Here is a 24,891-nt window from a genome sequence, read left to right on the forward strand (position 1 = left end):
GAGAGGATTAAACTTCTCAACTGACCCCACCAAGATTGATAACTAAATTCTAAGGAAAAACAGAGAACAAAGGATATTTAGAGTAAAAATGAACTTACTCTGTTTGAAAATCTGATCAGGTAGAAATGTTCCTTAACTCGCCAGCTACAACGTGATCCGATCAGATTCTAAAATAGATGAAGATTGGGAGGGGAAAATTAAGAGAGAAGGGAGAGACTTAGAAAGAGAAAAAAAATAAAAGAGGTACTTGTTGGAAAAAACGGGTAATTTTCCCACTAAAACAAAACCCTAACAGAGCTACCCGACAAATAATATTGAATAAATAAAGCGGAATAATAAAAGAGATAAAGAGGATAAAACACACTAGAAAATTGTTAACGGAGTTCGGCCAATTTAGCCTAATCTCCGAGCACCGCTGAAACAACTCCCTTTTATTATTATGGGAGAAGATATTACAAATTGGGATATTTAACAGTGAAGGAGGAGAGTTTAATTTATAACCCTCAAACCTCCTTCCCAAACAATGAACCTACCGATGTGGGACTTGGATTAAGCCAAAATCAACAGTACTGTGGTGCAGGGGGGGTAAGGTTATGTTGTGCGTTTTTTTTAACGCTGTCACATTATCTCAAACTACAAAAATTTTCGTCCTCGAAAATGAACTTACCAAGAAGGAGATTAGGGTGTGATGCTCGTATCTCCTCTTCAATTTCCCACGTGGAATCTACAGAGAAGGGATCCCACAATACTTTCACCATGAGAATACTTCTTCCACGAAGTTGTTTCACTTGTGAATCTAAAATTCTGATTGGCTTCACTTCAAATGACAAATTTTCTTTCACCTGGATGGAATCAGACTCTAGAATGTAGCTAGGATCAGATACGAACTTTCTTAGCTGAGATACATGAAAAATATTGTGAATGTTAGCTAAAGGAGGAGGCAAAACAATTTCATAAGCCACAAGGCCTATTCTCCTGAGAATTTGATAAGGTCATATGAACTTAGGAGTCAATTTCTTGGATTTGAGTGCTCTTCCTCAACCAGTGAACGGTGTAACTCTAAAAAGGACATGCTCACACGCAGAGAATTCTAAAGGTCTTCTTCTTTGATCTGCATAAGATTTTTGCCTGCTGAGAGATGTTTTCAATCTTTCCTGAATCATTTTGACTTTCTCATTGGTTTGTTGTATTAATTCTAGTCCAATTAACACACTCTCACCATCCTGAAACCAACACAGAGGTGTCTTGCACTTTCTTCCGTATAATGCCTAGAAAGGAGCCATTCCTATGCTAGCTTGGTAACTATTATTGTAGGTGAACTCTACCAATGGTAGAATTTCATCCCAACTGCCCAAATGATCTAACACACAAGTCCTAAGCAAATCCTCTAAGGACTGGATAGTTCTCTCTAATTGCCCATCAGTCTGAGGATGGTATGCTGAACTAAGTCTGAGTTTAGTCCCCAATGCTTCTTGAAGTGTTTGCCAGAATCTGGAGGTGAGTCTAGGATCTCTATTAGAAATTATGCTAGAGGGTACACCATGCAATCTGACTATTTCATCTATGTAAATCTTGGCCAACTTCTGCATAGAGATTCTCAAGTCTATAGGTAGGAAGTGTGCCGTCTTTGTCAACCTGTCCACTATGACCCAAACAGAGTCATGCTTCTGCAAAGTACGTGGTAAATGGGTAACAAAATCCATTGAGATACTGTCCCACTTCCACACTGTAATGTCTAACTGAGTTAACATGCCTCCATGTCGTTGATGTTCAATCTTTGATTCCCGACAAGTCAAGCAAGCAGCTACAAACTTGGCTACATCATTCTTCATGCCATGCCACCAATAAGACTTCTTCAGATCTTGATACATCTTGGTCATTTCTGGATTTAAACTGAGTTTACTTTTATGACCTTCAGATAACACTGTTTGCTTTAGTTCATTATCCTCTGGTATGCATATTCTATTTCTGAATCTCAAAATACCATCCACTCCTAAAGAGAAGTCTTTAGCTTTGTCAGTATTTAATAAGCCCATGAAATTCTTCAATTTCGAATCTTCAAACTGCTTCTCTTTCACCTTCTCCAGAAATTCATTAGTTATAACAAGTATATTACAACTAATGCAATTTGAAGACATGGAAACCTCCAAATTCATACTCCTGAAATCTTCAATCATTGCTAGCTCTCTAATCATAAGCAACGACATTTGTATTTTTTTACGACTCAACGCATCTGCAACAACATTTGCCTTCCCAGGATGATATATTAGCTAGAAATCATAGTCTTTTAAAAATTCAATCCATCTCCTCTGCCTCATATTTAGCTCCTTATGATCAAACAAATACTTCAAGCTTTTATGATCACTGAACACATTAAAACTAACTCCGTAAAGAAAATGTCTCCATATTTTTAAAGCAAAGACAACTGCTACCAATTCTAGATCATGAGTTGGAAAATTTCTTTCATGCACCTTTAACTGACGAGAAGCGTAGGCAACAACTTTCTTATTCTGCTTCAGAACACAACCCAAATAGGAAGCATCACAAAAAACTTCGAAAGACTGATTGGTATCAGGGATTGTCAATAAAGGAGCATTAGTCAACCTTCTTTTCAACTCTTCGAAGCTTCTCTCACATCGTTCAGTCCATACAAAAGGATAACCATTTCTAGTCAATTGGGTTAAAGGAGCCACTATTTTAGAAAAACCTTTTATGAATCTCCTGTAATATCCTACTAACCCAACAAAGCTTCTAATTTCTGTAACTGTTTTAGGACGTTCCCACTGAAGTACAACCTCAACTTTAGAAGGATCTACTGCTATTCCTTGTGCAGAGATAACATGTCCTAAAAATTGTATTTCTGACATCCATAACTCACATTTTGAAAGTTTAGCATATAACTTTTTTTCTCTCAAAAAGTTCAGGGCAGTTCTAAGATGTTCTGCATGTTCTTTTCTTGTACGAGAATAGATCAAGATATCATCTATGAACACTACCACAAACTTATCGAGGAAAGGTCTGAAGATTCAATTCATATAATCCATGAAGATAGTTGGAGCATTGGTTACACCAAATGGCATAACCAGAAATTCATAGTGACCATACCTTGATCTAAAAGCAGTCTTCTGAACATCCTCCGCTTTCACTAAAATTTTGTGATAACCCGAGCGAAAATCTATCTTAGAAAAGACAACTACCCCATGCCATTGATCCTTCAGATCATCAATTCTAGGAAGAGGATATTTATTCTTGATTGTTAACTTGTTTAATTGTCTATAATCTATGCATAGTCGTGATGAACCATCCTTCTTCTTCACTAATAGCACTGAGCTCCCTATGGAGAAACACTAGGTCGAATGAATTGTTTCTCTAATAAGTCTTCGAATTGTTTCTTCAATTCCGCTAACTCCGCTGGTGCCATTCAGTGTGGAGAAATTGACATAGGGCCTGCTCTGGGAATCAAATCTAATGCAAACTCTATCTCTCTTTTAGGTGGAAGTCCAAGAATCTCATCAGGAAATACATCCATAACTCCTGAACTACAAACATCTCTTTTTGTACTTTATCTGTAACTATAGAATAAGCCAAGAGCAGAAAACATTCTGCACCTTCTTGTATCTCTCTCTCAAACTGATGAGTTGAGAGAACCTGCATTCCTTCTAATTCAGGGAAAATTAACTTCTTCCGACCATTTTCTATAAGGATATGATTAGCAGACAACCAATCCATTCTTAATATAACCTCCAAATATTTTAGAGGCATACAATTCATGTTGATTTTGTATCTCTGCCCATCTATAATTACTGGACACTCAGCACACATGGAAGAAGTTACTATAATACCTTCTGTTGGTGTAGATACCACCAACTCAATTTCTAACTCTCGGACTAGAAACTTAAGACCTCTAACAAGGCTATCGGACTGCGAAGCTTTAGCTCCACTAATGGCAAAAACTCTACCAGTAGCTTTGGGTTTGTGATTATTATTCTGCTACACTCCAATAATATTTGGGACTGGAAGTCTGGCACGACAGTCCTTCGTAGCATGACCATATCAATGGCATCTAACACATGTAACGTTTGGCACAAGATGAGGACAAAATTTAACTATGTGTTCCTGATGACTTTTTACGGCAAGTGCACCGCGTTTGTCAAAAGTAATAATTGTCCCTAAGGACGGATATCGATCCCACAAAGAACAGTGAATTATCGAGTACAATAATCGCTAAATATAAAAACAGAACAATTAAAAGAGTTTTGAATTAATTGTGTTGGCACTGATCAATAAGAAAACAAACAAAGAATTAGTTGTTTCAATTGGAAAAATAAGGATTAGTTTCATCTCTCTCACTCTCAAAATATTAAGTTCTTTGATTGAAATTGATGCCCGTATAAAAATCATTTATATCGATTCCTCGCATATAAAATCCGTAAGAATGTCCCCTAACTATCGATCCCTCGCATAATTATAAGAACAACTTAGAACGAAGCTCAGACGTTTAATAACAATTAACATTTCAAGTCTATTCCTAGCACTCAAATATGTGAAGTATTGTTGTTTAGGTCCGAACCCTAAAAATACCTCCTGGTCAAATTTAAGATTCTCAATTTGTCACGGAAAATTAAAAGTAAAACAACAATACCAATAATCAATCAAGAACTGAATATTAATATATAAAATATCACCTGAATACATAAGAGTTTGAGCAGATTACTCCCAATCCCAAAGGGTAGAATTAGCCACGCATACTTCTATCACCTTCCATTCTCCCAATTGGGTTACAATTCACTCTATGGTGTTTTCCTTTCAATCTGGCACCCTAAGGTTGAGCCTCTAGCCCTCTATTTATCCTAGTTTTCTAGGGTTAGGTTGTTTATTGTGTCGCGCTAATGGGCTAAATGATAAAACATAAAAAAAGGCCCAATCTTTCTTTGCATCTTTTTCCATTCTGGGACCTTCTATCTTTATCTTTTTAGCTCAAATCATTCATCTTTAATCCAAATCTCCAATCTTTCTTAGAAATCTGCAATTAACACCAAAATTGAGAATAAAATACTCTTATTCAAATAAAGATCATAAAAATGTAAAAAGGTATAAATTCATAAATTAGGAATTATTTTATATGTAAATTAGCAATAAATCCTCATAAGTGCCTATATTTTAATATGAAATATTACTGAAATTAGACACTTATCACTCTCCCCAACGTAGAATCTTGCTTGTCCTCAAGCAAAGTAAATGAATATATTTGAATTTAAATATCAAACAGCTTAATTCACTAAACAACAGATCAAATTAGAAACTTATGATGCTTCCAAATTCAAATATAGATAATTATAGACACAATCAATTTCCAGGATCAAATCAAAACAAATAAATGACAATTCATCAAGGAATATCTTCTCATATGCTCATGGGTAAGTGTTTCTCTCTTATTTTTACTGAATCATAACAAATCACAGTTCCTTTTCATTTCATCTTCAAATCACAAATATATTAGAAACATGAATCTTGAGGTCTTTTACAGGGTTGTAATGAGGTTGGGCTTCCAAAAATATTGGTTTTTCTTAGATAACAAAATGCACATCTTAAAGAAGAAGAACATACCTTCAATTCAATTATAGAGAACATATATGTTATCTAATTACCACTTTCTTTCGATGTCACCTTTTTCCTCATTTTCTTTCTTTTCATGATTTTCATGAAATTTTTTTCTATCTTTCTTTTTTTAATTTCTTTTTCTTCTTCTGTTTCTCTTTCTTTTTTGTTTTGTTTTCAATAATAGGAAAAGATTCTTCCTATTTTCAACTTTTTGAACTTTCAAAATCAGAACCAACCATTCCCTTTTCTATATGTATTGCATCTATGTTCTCCTTCCTTAGGCATGCTAAAGGGTAGAAAATTATATCAATAAAGGTTAAGGTGCAATATTAACAAAAAAAATTTTGGCCCAAAGGGAATATAAAAAAAATGGAATTCTAATATAAAGGTTGGCTTTTTAGCCCTGACTCCTAATTAACACAAACAAATGCCCCAATCATCTTCATGCTCTTTTATGATGCAATAAAAATAAAAATTAAGCAACCACAACTGTCAATTCATCAGTAAAACTCTCAAATTTTTAAGGTTCACACACTCACTTGGTTTAAATGGTCTCATTCCTTTTGTCTTGTCATTATCTGTCCTAATCAATCATCCTGTTAAATTTTCATGTATCATAATTTTAACTACATTTGAATAAGGATTCAATCATATTTTCTTTTCTAACCTGTGTCTAATTCATCCCACTACTTAATATTTAAACACAAATTCTTTTTTCCACAATTCAAAATTAATATTCTAGTTCTTTTTAATTTGAAAAAAAAAACTAGAAAACAAACAAATTAAAACTGAAATTTAGTCAAGAAAGATAATTCAAGACTTAAAATTACCAAACTAATAAAACAGGAAATTTATTAAAAAATAAGCAATAAAAACAAACCAAACAAATAAGCAAATAAACAGAAAACAAAATAACCGAAAAATAAAATAAATAAAATAAGAAAAAATCCAAATAACTGAAAAGAAAAGAGAATTGGAGAGATAAAACCATATTTTTGTTCAATCCTCTATTCTTAAGAAGTCATCCAGCATTTTGTTAAAATTTTTATCTACAGTCTTGCTTCATTTGCTGGATCTGCCCCCCTGAATAATAGAACCTGTCCCCAGGTCAAAAATACATAACCTGCAAAATGATTAGGAGGCATATAGGATTTTCTTTTTTATTATTCTTATTTACTTTTATTTTTTATTTTTTAGTTTAAATAAAATCAGCAAAGGTAATAAAACAACATAAAACTAAAATGTGGACTGGGTTGCCTCCCAGTAAGCGCTCGTTTAACGTCATCTAGCTTGACGCCTGTTTATTTCAAGATGGACAACTCTCTTTGTTGCATCATGTTGTATGCATTCTTCCTCGTTACAAGAACATCTTCAACCACACGATAAGGATCTTTGATGGATCCTTTTGCCAACTGCATCTTGGTGGGTTGAACCTCCAAATCGCCTAAATACAGTGCAGCCTTGTCCACAGATAAAACACCTATAGACACGGGAAGATTAAAACCACCTAAGTTCTTAGAATTTTGAAGCAAGTCCCTTTGAGTCATGATACTGCATCTAGCCTCCAACTCTCTATTTCTCTCTTTAATATAGCTCCTATTCTTCAGAAATCTCTCAAATGTTGAATCTTGCTTCAGATTTCCTGCAAAATAATTCCTAGGGAGCAATTTGTCAAAGAATTTTCTGTCCTTCTCTGTTTTTGAAGGAGGATGAGGATATGATAAATCTTTTTCAAGAACACTTCTCTCCTTATTTTTAATTTTTTCTTCCTCACTTCTTTTCATTTCTCTCTCTAACTCCTCAGTCTCATCTTCTTTTTCAGCTATTACCTTATTGCAATGCTCTTTTGGGTTGGTTTGGTTGTCAACTAAAAACTGACCACTTTGTATTTCTTCAAATTTTTTAGCCACTTTTCCCATTTGGATCTCTATATTCCTGATCGTTGTCATGCTATTTTCTTCCATTATCACAAGCTTTGTTAGGGCTTCTTCAACTTTACTCATTCTTTCAAGCATGGATGAATCCTCAACTTCAGATGAATTGTTCAGATAAGAACAGTGACCATTAGGATGATCACCTCCACAAAAATCACACATGATTGATTGACTCTGGCTTTGAGATGAATGCACAACATATAACTGTTGGGGCAATTTAGCCATTTGTGCGGTTAGTTGCCCAATCTGCTGTGTCAGAATTTTATTTTGAGCCAAGAGTGCATTTTCTAACGACCCTTCCTTCTGAGTATTTTGTATATCATGTTGGGCTTGATAATCATTTGACACCAATGCAACAATAATCCTTGTCGCTTGTTCTACATCAAGAGCCATCATTGTGCCGCCAGCTGCAACATCTAGGAGCATCTTTGTGTTAGATCTGAGACCGGTGAAAAATATGCTCAGTTGAGCAATATCTTCAAACCCATGATTTGGGAATTTTCTAAGTAACATTTTAAATCTTTCCCATGTCTCACAGAATGATTCATCTACTCCTTGTCTGAACACAGAAATTTCAGACTTTGCTTTGTTGTAGCGAGAAATTGGAAAAAATCTTTGCAGAAATTTTTCCTCTACCTCCTTCCAACTAGTGAGACTCTGATTTGGAAGTGATCTGAGCCAATCCTTAGCCTTTCCTGCCAATGACAAAGAAAACAAACGCATATAAGCATTTTCAAGATCACTTGATTAAAAGCCCATTGTTCCCACCAATTCATAAAATGTAGACAAATGTGAACATGGATCCTCATGATCCATTGCTTTGAATTGATGAGTAATGATGAGAGTGAGAAAATTAGGATTTATTTTCAAGGCCTTAGCGGTAGCAGGTATTGCGATACTAGAATAATGTCTTGGTCCTTGGTACATGACATAATCTCCAAGTGTCCTCTTAGTAGGTGATGCTTGTTCTTCTGCCATGTTGCTTTCTTCCTAAAATATATTAGTGAAAAAAAAAACAGAGTATTTTTTTCCTTTGAAGAAAAAGTAAAATAAAAACAAAACAAATCTGCAAAATAAAATAAAAATAAAACAAAAACAAAAATAAAACACTAAAATGACGTTAAGAGAAAAATAACAAAAATATTAAAAAAATACAGATAAAACCAAAACTAAAAACAGAATAAAAGAAAACACTTAAAAACAAGAAATAACGTACATAAAAATAAAAAATAAATACAAGAAATAAAATAAATAAATAAAATAAAATAAAGCTAAACAAGAATAAAACTGAAAAGTATAATTGTAAACAACTAACAAAATTTCTAACTAACTTACGTAAAAATAATTAATTAAAACAAATAAATAAAAACTACGTAAACCTAAATAAAACTACCTACAAATAAACTACGTAAACTAAATCTGTAAACTAAATCTATAAGAAAAAAAAACGAAATAAAATTTAAGAAAACAAAACAAAATTAAAATCAAAATAAAATAAAATAAAAATAAAAACAAACTAACATAAATAACGTAAAGAAAAAAAAAATAAAAACAATTTTTTTTAAAACAGAAAATCTGTAAATTAAAATAAAATAAAATCTACAATGAAATAAAATAAACAAAATCAAAACAAATCAAAACAATTAAAATATTCACAATATTTAGGAAATTATACTCAACAAATCAAACCTGTTTCCCGACAACGGCGCAAAAAAACTTGATGACTTTTTACGGCAAGTGCACCGCGTTTGTCAAAAGTAATAATTGTCCCTAAGGACGGATATCAATCCCACAAGGAACAGTGAATTATCGAGTACAATAATCGCTAAATATAAAAACAGAACAATTAAAAGAGTTTTGAATTAATTGTGTTGGCACTGATCAATAAGAAAACAAACAAAGAATTAGTTGTTTCAATTGGAAAAATAAGGATTAGTTTCATCTCTCTCACTCTCAAGTATTTTGATTAGCATGTCAATATTAAGTTCTTTGATTGAAATTGATGCCCGTATAAAAATCATTTATATCGATTCCTCGCATATAAAATCCTTAAGAATGTCCCCTAACTATCGATCCCTCGCATAATTATAAGAACAACTTAGAACGAAGCTCAGACGTTTAATAGCATTTAACATTTCAAGTCTATTCTTAGCACTCAAATATGTTAAGTATTGTTGTTTAGGTCCGAACCCTAAAAATACCTCCCGGTCAGATTTAAGATTCTCAATTTGTCACTGAAAATTAAAAGTAAAACAACAATACCAATAATCAATCAAGAATTGAATATTAATATATAAAATATCACCTCAATACATAAGAGTTTGAGCAGATTACTCGCAATCCCAAATGGTAGAATTAGCCACGCATACTTCTATCACCTTCCATTCTCTCAATTGGGTTACAATTCACTCTATGGTGTTTTCCTCTCAATCTGGCACCCTAAGGTTGAGCCTCTAGCCCTCTATTTATCCTAGTTTTCTAGGGTTAGGTTGTTTATTGTGTCGCGCTAATGGGCTAAATGATAAAACATTAAAAAAGGCCCAATCTTTCTTTGCATCTTTTTCCATTCTGGGACCTTCTATCTTTATCTTTTTAGCTCAAATCATTCATCTTTAATCCAAATCTCCAATCTTCCTTAGAAATCTGCAATTAACACCAAATTTGAGAATAAAATACTCTTATTCAAATAAAGATCATAAAAAATGTAAAAAGGTATAAAATCATAAATTATGAATTATTTTATATGTAAATTAGCAATAAATCCTCATAAGTGCCTATATTTTAATATGAAATATTACTGAAATTAGACACTTATCAGTTCCCCACCACATCTAAAACATTTGACATTTGGTAGCAACTGAGAAGTAGGCCCTCCACTCCTGAAAGATTGAGGTCTGGAATAAGGCTTCTTTTTATCTTCATATTTGGGTGTGCTTCTAGAAGGTCCTCCCACTTGAGGCTTAGAAAGTCTGTTACTACTTTTCAAACTATCTACTATTTTTGCTTTCTCCACTAGAGCAGGGAAATCTCTAATAGACATAGGAATCACCACTTCTTTAAGCTCTTGCTTCAACCCAAACTCAAATTTTCTACATCTCCAAGCCTCAGTCATGGTCTGGGTGTAGAATCTAGCTAGGTGTTTGAACCTAGTAGCATATTCAGTGACTGAAAGATTTCCTTGTTCCAACTGCATGAATTCAATTTCTTTTGCATATCTGACACTATCAGGAAAATACTCCTCTAGGAATCTTACTTTGAAGTTCTCCCAAGTGGCATCTTCTCCTCTGTCTTCCATCGTTTGTTTCATGCCTATCCACCAGAATTCAGCTTCTTCATTTAGTACATAAATGGCATAGGATAACTTTCTCTCTTCAGGGCATTGAGTAGCTTCAAAGATTCTTTCTATGTCTCTCACCCACTGGTCTGCTTCATCTGGATTTACCTTCCCATTAAACTTGGGGGATTGTGTCTCAGAAAATCCTCCAAACTAAAGGTATGGGGTTGTTGATGAAGTTGAGACGCTTCAACTACTAATCTAGTTGTTTCTAATTGATGAAGGGCGGCCTAATGTTGTTGTGCCATAGTAGCACTCTATTGTTGCAAGGTTGTTGCCATCATCTCCATTGCCCGAGCTAAGTTGGGCATATCTACTGGTGGAGGAGGAGTATGTGGTCTACGTGCCATCTACTAAGCACATAAAGAATTGGGTTAAAAATTACTAAATATTTCCAACTACATCTTTGAGACAAATTAACTTAAAAGTAATAATCACACAAAATAGATACAAAACCAGTCAAGACTTATCTCTAAAATGTACTCTAGCTACTTAGAATTAAGATAGAAAATAATCTTGACTTAGTCATGAGTGTGCACCCTCTCCACTCTATCAAGATTCTTTTCATTCTTAATACTTTCATCTTTATTCATAACAATTAATTTGACTCGAACATAAACAAGATTTCAAGAAAAACAACTTTGTCAAACATCTTATTAGAAACTTTTAACTAAGTCTTGAGGCTAGACTTAAACAAAAATCTACACGCAGGAGAAACAGAATAAACCCACTCTCAGGTTATCCTAAGGATGAACTGCTCTGATACCATTAAATGTAACACCCCATACTTTACATATAACTATTACAATAAAAGTTATACCCGTTTCTATACAAACTTGGAGTTTTTCAAAACATTCCTAATACATGATTAAGATTTATAAAAATACAAATATTTACATATCCATTGCTCAAAATAAAACTCTGAAACCTCTAAGGCTCTCCTGCACCTATATGGTCATCTACTCGTGTACATAGTACAGCCATCGCAGTTCAAACACAACACAAAAAGCAAGGGTAAACTAGTGCAAAGAAAATCCATAACATAATTCATGGAAATATAACCAATTTAGACTAATAATTTATAAACATTTCTTTAAATGATTTCATGTAAAATTTCAATACCAATTTCATCATTCATATAGACCACACATGGACCTATTTTCAATCATAATCATTGGATTTCATTTCAATCCCACTTCCTCTTCCGGAAGCCTCATTAAGTATGCCCCTACCAGAGACTAACATCTGATCCAAAGATTACCAGCGAATCCAATAGAAAGGGTTAGGGTAAGTTCAAACATCCAATATCGAGTGTCTACAGTGGGACCCGGTGTGTATGAACTCCCTCTCAGCTTCTCACCACCTAATATCTTAGTCTACATGACTTAGATCATTAGTGAAGCTAGAGGATCTCCGTTAAACATAGACTTTTCATACTTAACGTACCATCAAACAACAACTCATATATTATCCCAAATGTATGACATCACTTTCATACAATTTACATCATTCGTATATAATACATATCATTCAATTACATAACATTTAAAAATTTATATCATTCCAGAACTTTTCCAACGTCAAACAATATTTAACTCTCAAACTATCAAAATATAATATTTATAAAGTTTAAATAATATATAAACACACAAAATATAAACAAATAACACCCCTGCAAGAGAAATTCAATATTGGGACCACGTGCCTTCCAAATCCAGATCTTCTAGCCTAGGGTACTATTAAAAATGAAATTTAGCTTCCCTTACCTTAATTGATTGCTTTCCAAGCAACTTTCTAGAGTTTTATTTCCCATAGTCTGGATAAGCTTCAAAATTTACGGGCCTAATGAAAATTATGCAAACAAAACAAAAATTCAGTATATAATAGAATAAGTCAAGAGTATTAAACTTCTCAACTAACCCCTCCAAGATTGATGACTAAATCCTAAGGAAAAACAGAGAACAAAGGATATTTAGAGTAAAAATGAACTTACTCTGTTTGAAAATCTGATTGGGTAGAAATGTTCCTTAACTCGCCAGCTACAACGTGATCCGATCAGATTCTAAAATAGATGAAGATTGGGAGGGGAAAATTAATAGAGAAGGGAGAGATTTATTAAGAGAAAGGGAAAGAAATAAAAGAGGTACTGTGGTGTAGGGGGGTAAGGTTTTGTTGTGCGTTTTTTTTAACGCTGTCACAAATATAATTTATTGAATTGGAATTCAAATAAGTTGAGTTTAATTACATTCATTTACAATTTCACATTGAAAAATATGATTATGTGCTATGTATTTCTGATCTGGAATCACTAAAAAAAAATACAGGCAGTAGTGGACTTAACTAGAATGTACCAAACTCACCCTACAAGACAGTAAAAAAATAAAAAAATGAGTTGGCTAAATGAACGTTCTTGTGACACTAAAATAAAATAAAAGTTATTAACGTGTGTTTCGGGGACACAAATAATAATTTTGGAAATAAAAAAAAAAACAAACTTTGAGGGGCTAAATTCACATAAAAGAAACGGATTTAGAGTTGGGTTCGACAGATTTTTCTTACTCCTCAATTCTCTAATAAGGTTGATCTTTTTTTTATTAAGTGTGATGGTAGTCATTTGATTAAATTGCTTAAGCTTGTTGTGATAAAATTTTCTATTTGGATGATATGGCATATAAGGAATTATGCTAGATTTTAGGATAAAATTGATTTTTCTAGGACTATTTCGGTAATTAAAGATTTAACTTGTCTTGTGGGAAATTCATTTAAAGTTTCAATGAAGAGTGATATGTTGGATTTCAATGTTATTGAGCTTTTTGGTATTAATACTCGTACGGGTAAAGTTTTTCGTCCTCTTCGTGTTAGATTGGAGTTCCCTGCACGAGGTTGGGTTAAAATTAACATTGATGGGGCTGCTCGAGGGTATCCTGGTCTTGCTACTTGTGGAGGTATTTTCCGTTGTAGTATGAGGGAGTTTATTGGTGGGTTCTCTGCATTTCTTGACATTCAGAAGACTTTGGTTGCTAAGTTTTATGGAGTTATAAATGCTATGGAGAAAGCACAAAGGATGAGGCTTACTACTGTATAGCTTGAACATGATTCTGCCTTGATTTGTGTTGCATTTACTGCTAGGACTAATGTACCGTGAATGTTTCGTAATCGATGAAATACTTGTCTTAATTAATTACTGTGGCAAAATCAGGTTTATGTTTACTCATATTTTTCGTGAAGGGAATGTGTGTGCTGATAAGTTGGCTAATTTAGGATTTATTCATAGAGAATCATTTCATTGGTATAATAGGTTTTCTTCTAGTGTGTTTTTAGAATTCTTTATGAATAGGTATAAACTACCTATGTACCGTTTTTGTTAACACATGGATTTTGGTCTAGTCTCCCTATATTTTTTTATTTTTTTTTGTATTTTTTTCTTTTATTTTTAATAATACTTTTTTCTTGTGATGGAAAATGATTGTTGTTACTTAAGGTGTCAGCATAGTTGAGATGTCAAGTTTCATAGTGATGTCGAACATGAAAGCTTTATAAAAAGATCACCTAAAAGAAATTTAATTTTATAATATGATAGACTGACGTAACTGACGTGGTAGCGTGTCTTTGGCCTACGCTAAAAATGTAAATGACTGATAACAAAGAAAGGAATTTGTACCGGTCGGTACTGAATGAACCAGTCTCGTCTTGGTGACCGACCGCCCGAGCCAAAGGACACCTTAAGAAAATAATAAATAACAGTAACGACAGTTATAATAGCACTTAATGAGTCACATTCATATATTTCGGGAAATATCTCTGACAAATCAGTTAAATACTGATTAACTGAAAGATGTTACAAATATTCTCCAGATATTTCAACATAATTATATATGAATATACCTTCGTATTAATTAGGGATCACAATGCATATCAGTCAATAACTGATATCCGACCCATCATGGCAATGACCCATAACTAGCACTATAAATAAAACCCTCTGCGGTGGTGTAAAGTACGCTTTAATTAGCTTTACAATATACACTCTTTACATAGAGTACTTACTTGAGCATCAGAGTCTCTTATTCAGGTCACCTCGACTGGGCATCAACCATCGACCTAGCACCAACACTTGGAGGAAGAGATCTGAGGAAGGAGCAAGAGGACTACTGACACGTCAGCAATTGTACGTCCAGTCTCAGGTACTATCTAGGCCCCTCCTTTTCCATACATAATTGAGTCACGATACATTTTCATTAGTTTCTTTTTCCCTTCTCAGTTTAGCTTTTTCATTACTTTTCTTAGTTTCCTACCGCTGCCTTACCTTCGTAGTCACGTAGAAGCTAAATATTTTTTTATACCTATTTTTTATATGGTTGAGTATCATACTGATAAATTCTAGCTGCAATGTAGTTTTAAATCGGGTTCCGATTGAAATCCCCATTCTTACTGTGGAGGATTAAAAGTGATGGTGACGAGGCAGAGAAGAAGATCCCTTTACCAACTGTCATAGAGATAAGGTGAGTTGTTGGATGTATTATAGACTTTTATAGGGTTGTCTATAACTAACAAAGATTTTTTAATTTTGAGATTGGTGGTTGATGATTCACTAGAGTTCTTGATTTCGTGGTTAGAAGAGAGTAGAAGTTGAGGAAGGAGCTCACCATAGGCGCCTGCAATGCTTGCGAGAAGTAGGCTCCGATGAGGTGCCAAATGGTGACGATAATTTGGCGATCTCCGGGAGCAGGTCGTTGGCGAAGTCGAGTTTATCCATGGTGGTGCATTGCAGAAGGAGGCCTAGGAGTTTGAGTCCACTGGACTCGTCAATGTGTGGTAGGGGATCGAAGGCATGCTCTTCCTCGGTGGTTGTATCGACGAAGACGTTGGTCTGCTTGAAAGAAGGTTGATTGGCGGGGGAGTCAGTTGTGTCAACGACACACTTAGTTTTCGCGTCGTTAGGGTTGGAAGTGCAAGGGATTGCGAGACCAAGCTTTGAAGCATGATCAATGGAGAGCGAGAGAGAATCGAATGCTTAAGAGGAATCTTTTGGGGGGAAAGTTACAAAACTGAGAGTGAAAGATAAGAAAATTATAATTTCAGTTGTGACTAAAGTGCAAGGAAGGTTGCACTATTTGGTTGTTATATGATGTGAGTTGATTTTAGATTGTTCCATTTTAGAGGTGACACTTTACTTATAATTGAGATTTTAGAAATTATATGGTGAGAACCCTAAGAAAATTCCCATTGGACACGAACTTAACCAAGTGGTTAAGTAAGTATGAAGGTTCACTTCAGAAGGGTAAAGAGAAAAAACAGTTATATGGTGATGATGATGTTCATTGCGGAAAGTATAAGCATGAAATGAAATAAGTAATGAAAAGGATGATCGAATAGAAACAAGACATAAACAAGAATGTAATAAGGAAAGTAAAAGGCGAAATGGAAAGGAATGGAAAAAGACGAGATGGAGGAAGCTTATGGTGATGGATCAAAGGATGAAACACGCCACTAGGAGTATGGAATTCTCCAAGATAAGTGTAGAGGGCTGCCACTTGAGAGCTTTCAACTCACTCAAGATAAGTCCTAATGCTAAGAGGACACAAGCCTCACAAACACCTCACACAAAATGTGCATAGTAACTTTACTTTTCAAACCCAACATGAAAGTACATGGAGTATGGCATCCTATTTATAGGAATGAGTGCCTTGGAAGACAAGAAGGGAAATGAGCATAAAAGGAATAGAGAAGGGGCGGCCTAGGGGTTTGACCTAGGTCAATGTCACCCTTTAGCTTGGCTTCTAGAAGGTAGGGCTACATTACCCTAAAGGGCCTAGGCACAAGCTAAAATGATAATTATACGCCCTCCCTATTAAGCTAAATGGACCCTACTCTACTTAAATTAAAAATAAGGAAACTAGTTGGTGCTCAGATCCCATGGCTTGGGCTCTACTCCTTGTGATCCTTTGAGGAATCATGAGTTCTGAAACACCGGCTAGTGGTGGGTCCTGACCTAGCCTTGAATCCTAGGTCATGCTCCTAGTCATTCTTCTGGAAGGTTGGGCTTGGTTAGTGGGCGCACAAATTTGGTCGTTATACAATTTACTTTGTTCTGTATCATTCCATTTTTATTAGTGGATAAGAAGAGAAATATACTAATGATTCATTTTCATCTTTTTACTTGTATAAATGATAAATGTCACATTTGAATAATATTTTATATTAAAATATAGGCATTTATCGATTTTAATTGATAAAATAGTTATAATATAACCTCTAATTTATGAATTTAAACTTTTTTTGACATATTTTATGATTATAATATGAATAAGAACAATTTATTCCCAAATTTGTGTTAATTTCAGGATTTTAGGAAAAAAATGGAGATCAAAGGGTGAAAAGAGAATATATCAGATTAAAAGGAAAAGTTGGAAAGCTCCAAATACTCACTCAAACTCGCCTAAGCTAGAAGCTCCCAGAGGATCTCACCCAAGCACACTCAATCAGTCCCAGGCGAGATCACTCCAGAGACATTGGACCAGTTTTCATCCACTCGTCCAGGCGAGCCCAATCATGCCAGACGAGAAGTCACTTAGCCCAAACCCAACTAGGTTAAATATGAGGCATGAGGCACAACCCTAAACATCATTTGGGAGAATAAGAGGTGTTAGAAAACCATAGAGGAGGCAGTTGTTATGGAGAAACATCTTAGATCTTCTTTTCTTGCTTTACATGCTAGTAATGACCAACATTAGTGGCTAATTCTACCTTTTAGGATTTGAGAGTAATCTATTCAAACTCTTACAGTGTGTTTGGTTCTGGGGGTGGCACTGTAGTTGCAGACGGATTAGCGGGTGCCACCCCCGTTTGCTTCTGTGTGAGGAAGAGGGTGAGGGTGAGAGTGAATGGAAACATGGGGGGATTGGGGTTACTCTCAAAATTGAAGAGAAAGGAGAGTGGCTAGAGAGGAAAGCCACGTAGGATGTAATGAAATACCATCTTGCGCTTACTTTTTTTCACGTTACACAATTGCATACACTGCCGTTACACAACTTTGCAACAACAATAGAGATCCTCGAATAGTAATGCTCGATCACTTGCCGTGAAGATTTCTTCACTGTCTTCGTCCTCACGCGCCCCTTGCTTCTTCTTCTTCCTCCGTGGCTTCTCTTCTCTCTGTCTCTTCTCTCGCATTACTCCTTCAAATTTAGGTTTTCATATTAACTTAGGCTTCTTCTTCTTTTCACTACGGGCTTCAACTTTTCAAAAAAAAATTAAATTACTTTGTTTCTTTCTGTACCCCTTTATATTCTTATACCACCCTTATAATTTAAAAATAAATAGGTTTTATATTATATATTTTGACAACTACTTAATATTCATGTTATGTTTTAAATATCCATTTACTTTTTAAAATATATTGATTTTGTTAATAATAATAATAAAAATCATTATTAATAATAATTTTGTATATATATATATAACATAATTTAAGAATCATAAATAATATTAAAATTATCTAAATAAATTAACTTAAGTAACAAAATTAATTAAAATTAATAAAATAGAAAATAATAAAATTATACTTACATTCAAAATTATATTTAACTATTTCTTTGAAATTTACATTCTTTTTCGTTTATTTATAAATGAAATTTAATTATTTTAATTAAATAAAATATGCACAAAATTATTAATTATTTATTCTTTTCTTATATAGGTAAATTTGTAATCTTACAATTTACACTATTCAAAATAATTTAAAATACTCTTACAACCATCACATCACTCACGTATTTCAATAAATTTTCCTCACACATCCACTCTAACATACCCCAATCCAAACAACCTCAACTTTCTTCCCACTTTCTTCTCAAATCTTCACACTTTCACTCCCCCACATCCTTTAATCCAAACAAAGCATTATGTATTAAGGTGATATTTATATATAATATTTTGTTCTTCATTGATGATTGATATTGTCATTTTATTTGCAATGCTTGTTTTCCATGATTAAGATCCTTAGATTTGAGTGAAAAGTATCTCTAACCCAAATGATAATGCCTATGCTAGGAATATATTTAAAATGTTAATTGGTATCATTATCTATTCGTAATGCTACAGAGTTTTTATAAATATGCAAGGTCGATATTTAGGAGACTCTCTTAATAATTTTATATGCGATAAATCAATATAAATGAATTTTATATAGGCATCAATATCAATCAAAGAACAAAATATTACTACTCTTTTCAAAATACTAAAGAGTAAGAAGGATGAACCCCAATCCCAATTTTCTCAATTGAACTAACAAACTCTTTAACTTGTTTTCTTTACAATTCTTGCAATCATCACAAACTCTGTCCTTAAGGACAAATTATTACTTTTGACGCGATACACTTGCTGTAAAATAATCATTAAGAAACATATACATGCAATCGTGCTACAACATCTGACACGCCACCATCTACTCGAGTTAGCCACATTTGCTCATTTTGGAAAACAAATTACTGTGATGGGTGGTGAAGATGAAAAAGATTATAATCTATCTGATGTTCATGTCCTAGATACTGGTAATTGTTGTATCCTTTTATATAAGCATTACACTTTTGGTGCACTTATTGAATATTTGTGCAAGAAAGGAGATATTTATTGGAGTGAAATCATCATCAGTGAAAGTTATCAAGGGTATCCACGGTCGTCTTTGAGTATATGTGGAATGAACTGATTGGATGGCCCTGAGGTGTTTCTTTCTGGCCGAATTAGAGCATCTGCCTCTTGCGAAACCTCCAGTTTATGTAATTGACTTCTCGTCTAGGATTGTCGAGCGACATCGGGTCGTCAATAGTGTTGATAACTTCTTAAACCCTACGCTTGTCCTGATTGCTCCTCTCAGGGCTTTCATTTCGTGGTTGAGTCCTCCTTACTAGGCTTTCATTTCGTCTCTTCCTCGTCGGACGCAGGTTGTCATCACGACAACGTGAATCTCCTCATCCCGACCGATCGTAGTGTTCTTTCTGTCCTCTAGAGGGATATCAACCCCTTTGTGGTGATCGATATGTATTAGTGTTGGTCTTAAAGAATTTGTGAAAAATTCCAGCTTGAATAAGTTTTTCTATTTTATCTTTCAATGTTTGACAACCTTCGGTGTATGGCCATAGTTGCAATGATATTGGCAATGTTTAGATGTATCGACATTTCGTGAAGTCTGTGATTGCTTTAAGGTCGAGATCAATTCGGCTTGTAATGCTTCATCCAAAACTCTTCCTCGTGGGACTGTTAGAGGTATGTAACTATGGAACCGGGGTCCTGGATTCTCTCTAAAACGGTTAGTGTGACCTACTGCGGGACGATTACCTTTGTCTTTGTCTTTGTCTTTTCCTTTTTAATAACCTTCCACTTGATGACTCCTTTAATAGTCGATGTGTTCTTCCATCTGCATGAATTTAGTTGCTCGATTCTTCAAGTCGTTCATATTTTTAGCTGGCTTTTGATTAGGCTTTCGGTGAATTGTCCCGGCCAGATGATCGAAACTAGATGATGCATTGCTATCTCTGGCATTAAGTTTTTGATGCCCATGCATACTTTGCTAAATCTATCCATGAATGCTCGCAAGGATTCTCCTTTTTCTTACTTCACCTTCAGGAGTCACATGGATGAGGTATGATGTGGTTGGCTAGTTGTGTATTGCATGATAAACTTTGAAGTCAGAATCTTAAAGTTTCTAACGGAGTTAGGGGGAAGCTCGATGAACCAACCGAGCGGTCTGATGTGAGTTGATTTTAGGATTGCACATTTTAATTGGTTGCTCTTGTTTATGATGGTTGATTTTTTAGCAATGCAATGTGAGAACCCAAAGAAGATCCCCACTAGACACGAACTTAACCAAGTGGTTAAGTAAGTGTGAAGATTCACTTCTAGAGAGCAAAAGGAAAAACAAAATTGTATGGTGATTAAGATGAAAGGGCGGAAATTAAAGAACCATGGAAGTAAAGGATGAATAAAGATGACCACAAGGAAAAAACATAAACAAGAACAAAAATAAGTAACATAAATGGCGCAAGGAAGGATGGAAAAAGATGAGATGAATGATGCTTATGGAGAATGGAGAGGATGAACACGTCAATTGGAGAGCTGGAAACTCCAAGATAAGTGAAGGAAGATCCGCCACTTGAAATGCTCACGCACTCAAGATAAGGCCCAAAATCATTTAGGAGACAAAACTCACTAATCACTGAAGTAGAGTTTCTTTGCTATATTCAAATCTAGGTCAAAATACATGAGGCAAGACACCCTATTTATAGGAACGGGTGCCTTGGTGGGCAAGATGGGTGAAGGGTAGAATTGACAAGGGAGAGGGGCGGCCTAGGGTTGTTGACCTTGGTCAAAATCGCTCCTTAGACACATCTTCTAGAAAGTATGTTAAAAACCCTAATTCTAGGTGTCTTGTCTTGAAAAAATGGGCTCGACATAAGCCCATTTCGCTATGCAGACTCCCTTTTATGCTATGTGAACCTACTCTAGCCTATTTTTCTATTTGGACCCTCAAAGTGAGTCCAATTTATTTACAAACATGTTTTTGTCTTTTAAGAATACCAGAAGAAAGAACATTTGATGTTCTGGTCTATGTTCTTCTTCTGTTGAGGTCCTCCAGATATTTGATGGGGCCTTATCTTGATTGTTGAGATGACTGATCACAATGTGAATTGTCTCTTAAGTCCTTGGTCATCTTTTCGGCTACTTGGATTGTATCATGGTCCATCCTAAAGGGAAGTAGGGAAGACCTTCCACCATACTGCCTTGTTGGGAGTGAAGAAAGTCATTTGTGTCTTGAAGACGTTCAGATGCTCGTTCAGACCGGTGGAACCATCATAGAGTTTGATGGTTAATCCTTTCCACTTGGGAGGGAGCGGGGTGTCAATTATCTCATCTGTGAATGGGTGTCCTCTCGGTTCCTCCTTGTCATTTAGGGGAGAGGTATTTCTGGAACTTTGGTGAGTTTGATGAGTTTGATGCATTGACGGGTTTGTGGTGGTGCCTAAGATTGCTCTTCGCGTTCGCGCTCCTCAAGACGTTGTTGCAAGTTCTTATTTTTCTCCTTCAAAAGGAACATCTCCTCTATGTCGGCGTCGTTCTTCTTCATTTTGTAACTGATTCGCGATTCCTTTCTTCCATAATTCCTCCATTTGTGCTTGGAGGGCCTAAATCATAACTATTTGCTCCTTTGCCATGCGGTCATTGTTAGCGTTATTCCTTGTTGAAACCATTGTTGTCGCTTCTGTCTCGGCCCCAATTGTACTTGTATGGACTGAGGGGCCTAGATTGTACCTGTTGTTGGACGTATAATTGTTGATGTGTCGGTAGTCTCCCTGCTCCTTCAAGTCTCCTTCTTTCGATGCTGGTGCTCGGTCGGTCGGGGAGTTACCTACAAAAGGCACTATAACGCTCAAGTAAGTAATTGCTCTAAAGTGTATTATGATGAATGGGAAAAATGTACCTTACTCCTCTCTCAAGAGCTCTATTTATAGTATTGGTTTATGGGCTTTGACCCTTAAGGGTTGAACATCGGTTGTTAACTGACATGCATAACGGTTCCTTAATATCAAGGAAGTGTATCTTTCGGTTTCATCAGTTTTATCTGTTATGTTGAAAATATTTTTCAGATATTTCGTAATGTATATTGACTCATTCAACGCTATTTGTAACTGTTGTTACTTATTGTATCCACTATGTATGTTTATATATTATTTGACTTGGACGGTCAGTTACCAAAGCCGAGACTGACTCGTTCGGTACCGACCCGTACAGTCTTTTTTTTTTTTTCACAACAATATTGTCATACAAATGATATAATAATTATTGATTAAATTATGATTTTTGTTATATTTAATTTGATTACGTCACTGAATAATGAAATATTTTTATTTTAAATTATATAGGATAAGTTAGACATTTGATATTTCTTGTTTTTATATTTTTTGTCTCATACTTTATATAAGTTTTTTTAGAAAATTACATTTGTCGAAATATATTAGTGTTTTTAATAGATATTGTTGTCTTATATTTCTTTTGTAACCCCTTAAATGGGATAGAAAATTATGTGTACAACAACATCAAATTTAGAATATGAAACAATTGCATAGACTTTGAAATTACAAGTCTTCACAAAATTTATATGAAGACAAATTAAACATATGTCTTTCCATGTTTTTGGTAAAATGCCAATATTTTATGTAGGAATTTCTCAATATAGTTTTGTCTTTTGTCTTTTTGTCATGCAACTGTTAGAAAGAGCTAAAAATACTCTTAGGTACAACTAATATAACTTAAAAGGAGTTAAGAAGAGCAAAAGGTTTAATGTTTGAATTTTTTTTAAAATGTAAACAATTTAGTGGGACATTATTATAGGATTTTTTATGAAAGTTAGAAATGATGACAATAATAATAATGATAGAAAAATAATCTATCATATTAAAGTATATAAAATAAAAAGAATAAAAGATTTGCTGGTTAAAAAAAAGAATAAAAGATAATACATATTATACACATTGTTTTTGAAAGAGAAAAAATTCTTTCTTACTGTGAGGGCACCCAGTATTGTTATCAACTCTTTTACGGAACAAGGATAATGAGAGTTTCTTAGAATATTTTTGCACCATTTTCTATGACGGGAATTGGAATGATGATAAATGTGTATTCCATATGCAACTCTTAATTCACTTTTATAATTTTTTAAGAAAATAACTTTCATAAAAAATAAATAAATCACAATATATCTTTTAACTAAATAAATAATAAAATAGTAACGGTTGCTAACAAACCAATAATAAAAACATGATATATTTAAAACATTTATTATTTTATATTAATAGAAAATTAATAACAAAATTATAATACATATTTTGTTTTAAACATGAGCTCGGATATAGCTTTGATATGATCTAATAATCAGTTTATATCTAAGTTAATGTAAAAATTTCATACTAAGACTAATATTTATTATTAGTTATTAGTACTAACATTTATTATTATAAAGAGTGATAATTGAGTTACGTTGTGTGAATTGTTCTTGTGTGAGGACTGAGATAATGATAACATCTGAACAATTGATTTTTTTCCTCTTTGATAGTTCTCTTCTTCATTTCATTTATCGTTCAGGCTTTAACTTTTGATCGGAGTGTACTTTCTAAAAATTTTCTAACACAAGTAAGTAATTGATATTTGGATGTAACAAATGTTGTAATAATGATATAACTTTATCTTAATTATTACGTCTATTTATAGTATCAGACGGATAAATTAAAGCATGTGTCATTATTAACATTTGTATTACCTAATTTTCTGTACATTTTAACCATTACTAATCTGTGTTTTAGCTAACATATATTACCTTGTGTCGTTTTAATCGGTATCGATTACTGATACGTTTGGGAACCATTCCGTCTTTGACTGTACATAATTATTTTTATGAAAGTTAGAAATGATAATAAACATAATAGTGACGTAGAACAAAAAATCTATCATATATTTAAATTGTATAAAATACATATTATACAGGTTGATTAATTAGTATTTAAAACAAAAAAAAAATTTAATACTGAGTCCACACAATATTTGTTATTAAATCTTTAATGAAACAACATAATGACAGTTTCGTAGAATATTTTTGGACCATTTTCTATGAGAGGGATTGGAGATGATGACAAATGTGTATTCAATATGCAACTCTTAAGTCACTTTTATAATGTTTTTAAGAAACTATTTTTATAAAAAATAAATAAATCACAATATATCTTTTTAACTAAATATATAGTAAGGGTTGCTAACAAATCAATTACAAAAACGTTAAATATTTTATTTCTAAATATATTACATTTATTCTTTTATGTTAATAACAAATTAATAAAAAAGTTATAATATATAGTTTATTTTTAAATTAATGATGTAAAGATTCCTCGTGTGTCCATACTAATACTAAAATTTATTATTACTTACATTAGTGTCCAAAGATTTCTGAAAGATTTTAAAATATTTTGATATCCA

General features: G+C 33.8%; 1 pseudogene; it reads left to right on the forward strand.

The window, feature by feature from the left end:
- The first annotated feature begins 8,016 nt into the window (after nt 1-8,016).
- On the forward strand, nt 8,017-8,122 carry LOC137833769 (small nucleolar RNA R71; annotated as a pseudogene).
- The last annotated feature ends 16,769 nt before the right edge of the window (nt 8,123-24,891 follow it).

The sequence above is a fragment of the Phaseolus vulgaris genome, chromosome 4, assembly GCF_051622355.1.
Source record: "Phaseolus vulgaris cultivar YP4 chromosome 4, ASM5162235v1, whole genome shotgun sequence".
Lineage (NCBI taxonomy): Eukaryota > Viridiplantae > Streptophyta > Magnoliopsida > Fabales > Fabaceae > Phaseolus > Phaseolus vulgaris.